Raw genomic sequence first — 4,536 nt, forward strand, 5'->3', positions numbered from 1 at the left:
CTGTGGCAAGCTAACCTACTAGTTTGCGAGTTAGATAGAATCCCAGACCCTTTACAGTTCTTGATGATTATTACCTGCATTTGCAGTTTTACTTGCTGACTTGTATATCACCTGTTTCCCCTCCATTTAAGTTCTACAAGGGCAGAGACTCTGTTTTTCACCATAGTATCTTCAGCACATAAAACAGTTCTTGGCACAAAGCACTCAGTAAACATTTGCTGACTGAATAAATGAATAAGTGAAAATATTTACCTACACATTTTCCTAGCATGACTTTTCAAAAATCTATAGAGCATTATCATATCCTAAAACCCCCCAAAATCCTATTTTCTCAAGGTTTATACTGCCTAGATCGTTTTTCTTCCTGACTGGAATATTACGTAAAGTCTTTTCTCAGCATATTCGTGTTATTTACCATTTCTTTCAAAGCACATGTTTTACATTGGTCCCTATTGTAGATGTTCGGTATCGTGGGTACAAATGGTGAAACTATGAAGTCTAGAGTGAAATTGCTTCTCGGTGTCATGCTGGCTTTATCCTGGCTTTCCTTCTTATTAGCAGTGCAACTTAACCTTTCTAGACTGAAGTTCCTAATCTTTAAAATAGAGATAACAATAATGCCTGTTCATAATACTACTGCAACTGTAAGCAGAGATAATATATGTAAAGTACTTGGCAGCTGCATGGAGCCTGTGACACACATGAGAGTGAGAGTGGAATGGGAGTGAGCTGAGTTGTCTGTGGAATGAGAACATGGTTATTCCTCTCTGTGATGCCCACAGTGCCTTCAGGTTAGAGCTCGTTGCCAACTTTATGCATATGCCCTTTGTCCCACAGAGAAGGGAATTACAAAGCCAGTGAACAAAGACAGGCTCAGCACTGCAAGGCTCTGGGATGCACTGTGAAACTCTCATCCAGATTTTTATTTGCTGCATGGTGATCTGAGAACCCTTCTCCAAAGTCAAAGAGGAGCAGGAGAATTGCAGAAATTATTTGGAAATTCTAGGAAGTAAAAAGAAATGTGTTTAGACTTTGATGTGCATTTCTGTGTTTATGGTAATTGAATTTTTAATGTGTTCTCTTGGTCAGAATTTCCCCCCGAATCATTGTCTGAAGGCTCTGCTTTATTAAAATTAGAGAATAACAATATAGTTGAAATTTCATTTTATAAGACAGGGAACTGAGACGTTGTGGTGAAATTTTATAAAGGAAATGCAAATTATGGCTGAGCAGACATTTATGAATTTATAACCCAAGTTTGAGTATAAAGACTCGAACTGAGTAGGTTAAATTATTGTGTAAGGTAGTAAGTAATTATTGTGCTGATAGATAGCAATGTAACCACATCATTTTGATACTATATTTTATTTTTTTAATTGCAAAGGCTGTCTGAGGGAAGTTGCTGACCACGCAGCAACATTGAAGACAGAGAATATTTCTTTTCTGAGGCAGCACAAAGGCCCGGTAAAGGCTGGATTCATTTTCCCAAACGCGGGCAGCCCGCAGCCACGTGCAACAGCTGGCTCAGAGTCAGAGTTCTGCACGAACTCCACATCAACACCAGTGCAAAAGGGCTGCTGAAAAAATAGACTGCATAGCTGGTGGTTATAGATAGATTTCTAGAAATAGATGAATTTCAGTGAACAGAAACAGAAAAGACTAGGCATTCTCAGATGGTGTTATATTTACAAGTTGTTCTGGTAAATGAAATTAAGTGCTGGGGACAAAGCATTCACAAGAAAATAAGTAACAGAAGCAGTCTCTTGGGCCTGTGATTGAGGATGGCTTTTTGTTATGTCAGGCAGAAAACTTTCCTTAAGCGAAGCTAAACCTAAGGAGTGTGAGACAGGATAATTATAGGCAGCCGCTTCACTGATGTGGGGGTGAGCAGCAAAGGCCAAATGCTGAAATATGCTGGGCACATTTTCCTCTGAGAACATCACTATCATCCTCATTACCATCACCACCTCTGTGCCTGCTAGGTTGACCACACGCCATGCATTCTGGTTTGTTTCAATAGTACTGGTTTATGCTTGTTTTATTTTTGTGTGTGTGACCCCGCCTGCTAGGGTTCACTTCACTTTCACAAATGTCCTGGTTTGGACGATAAACTATATGGCACTCTGTGCATGGGACATTATTCGGCATTTGAAGGCTAACCCAAGAAAAGCTGCGGTCTCTGGAGTTAATGGTACTTGTTTTCCTCCTTTGAAGAAAATGTGCCCCTATTGCATTCTGGCAGAGCAGGGGCTGAGGGCAGGGATATGTAGCACTTCGGCACCTGCAAGGCTTAACAGGCAGGTAAGTTGGTTGAATTAAATGCTTAACCACACAGAGTCCCTTAGGTTTAAGTAAGTATGACACCTCTGTTGATTCTGAGGAATTTAAAGAATACTGTAGTACCCCCATCTATGGTTTTGCTTTCTGTGGTTTCAATTACCAATGGTCAATCATGATCTCAAAATACAAAATGGAAGATTCCAGAAATAAGCAACTTGTAAGTTTTAAATTCTGTGCCATTGTGGATTAGAGGGGTGCCATCGTTTGCCATCCTGCTCTGACCCACCTGGGACATGACTCATCCCTTTGTTCCCGTTGCATTTGCTCTTGGCCCGTTAGTCACTTAGTAGTCGTCTGGGTTATCAGACCCACTTCACCAGCATTGCAGCATTCCCGTCACCCTCATTTCACTTCACAGTAACCCCAGAGCACAAGAGCAGTGATGCTGGCAATTGGAATATGCCAAAGAGAAGCCATAAAGTGTGTGTATGTTTGGGGAGAAAAACTTAGTATATCCAGGGTTTGGTACTACCCACGGTTTTAGACATTTACCAGGAGTCTTGGAACATGTCCCCTGTGGATAAGAAAAGTTATGTTCAGCCTCCCTACGTGGGAAAGCAACCTTGGCACAGGGTTTGCCTGGGAGGCTGGCTCCTACAGCACTGACAGTAAGCCCAGCCCTTCTCTTCACGGCAAGAGGTGCAGAGTGAGTCAGCCTTTGCAATGATCCTGATGAAAAAGACCCAAGCAAGCATGTGCTTCCCCAAAATAACAAGCTTGTAAAACTACTAGTTAGACCTGTTTATAGACTAAGCATCCTTTTGCTCCTTATCAAGGAAAATAGCCAATCAGCTGGGTTCTGAATAGAATTTATTATTTGGGGATGTTTAAATTTCCAAAGTGTCACACCAAAAATAAAGTTGCGATTGCCTTTTTCAATGAGTAATTTTTCCCTTGTAATCATTAAAGATAAAGGAAATAAGATAAAATCTAAGCAATGATCTTAGATTTTTAAATAGCACCTGGCACCAAGACATTCAAAGAAAAATGTAGATATCTCAAAGTTAATTCCCATGCCCCAGTGAAAAAGGAACAGGCCTGTAGGAAAAGGGATCAGATCTTGGATCTTTGCAGGTATTGTTATCTCTGGTTAATTGAGAGAGGAGAAAAAAAGTGTAATTGCAAAGATATATATCTTTGAAATATAAATATATATATAATATATCTCCGTGGTGAAATACTGATATTTTATTAAGATTTACATTAAGGAAAATGGATAAAAATAATTAAAACTTTACCTTTGGTGATGATTAAAAGAATATGTACTAAGATAAAGGGCTCAGAGCCAAAGCTCAAATGGAGGATAAAAATTTTTAGGATAATTTATTCCAAACCTCACTGTTACTTGAATTATCTTGGGCATTTATTAGTCAACAGAAAATAGTTAACCTGGGTCATTTATCAATAAGACTCATTTATTGCTCATCTGAAAAATCACATCAATCCTAGAGAATTCATTAATTTATTCAATGAAGATTTACTTACCACTTACTACATGCCAGCCATTTTTCTGAGAGCCTGGAATGCTGAGGTGTACAAGATAAACTCTTCCTGAACTCACATGATTGACAAGAGATAGATTTAAACATTAAGAAACAGGGTGACTTCTGGTTCAGTGCTAAGGATGATAAATTAGAGACCATTACAAGCTTTTGATGTCTAGGCTAGACATTTGGGGATGGTGAAATTTAAGCAAAAATAAGGCGGGGAACAGAAATAGTGGTGAGAAAAAATAGTCACCAGAATAATAAAGGTATTGGCACTGAGGTTGCTTCCTCCTGCTCGCTGCCTCCCTTTGGTGTGGAATGACTCCTAGCCCTCCTACAATTAGGCTGTTTGTTGCTGGTTTCTATTCATTACTCAAATCAAGATCCTCTGTGACCAAGGACTCCTTCTTCCTGACCCCTCCACCTAACACAAACTCAGTTTGCAATCCAGAATCACTCTTCTCATGTGTTTCTTTGATGCTGTAAAGCCTGGCAACACGTGACCCTCTGTTTAGTCCTCTTAAGTGTGGCAACATTTGTGAGAATTACCCAGGTGCACTGAGGAGAGGGCGGCGCTAAGACAGGCAACTGAAGTCTGGGGGCAGGGGTGGTGAGAGCATTGCGTCTCCCGGGACATGGGGCAGCTATCCTCATCACTGTTGAGTCCTGCAGGTGCTTGGTTTGCGTCGTTATTATTGTTCCACGTCGT

General features: G+C 40.3%; 1 long non-coding RNA gene across 1 annotated transcript; it reads right to left on the minus strand.

The window, feature by feature from the left end:
- Positions 1 to 371: 371 nt before the first annotated feature.
- LOC118499921 lies at positions 372 to 4,314 on the minus strand. The gene is made up of 2 exons (XR_004902459.1): positions 3,826 to 4,314; positions 372 to 1,002 (listed from the first exon to the last, which is right to left on the minus strand). It is a non-coding gene; the product is annotated as an uncharacterized LOC118499921 (long non-coding RNA).
- Positions 4,315 to 4,536: the final 222 nt, after the last annotated feature.

The sequence above is a fragment of the Phyllostomus discolor genome, chromosome 4, assembly GCF_004126475.2.
Source record: "Phyllostomus discolor isolate MPI-MPIP mPhyDis1 chromosome 4, mPhyDis1.pri.v3, whole genome shotgun sequence".
NCBI classification, from domain to species: Eukaryota; Metazoa; Chordata; class Mammalia; order Chiroptera; family Phyllostomidae; genus Phyllostomus; species Phyllostomus discolor.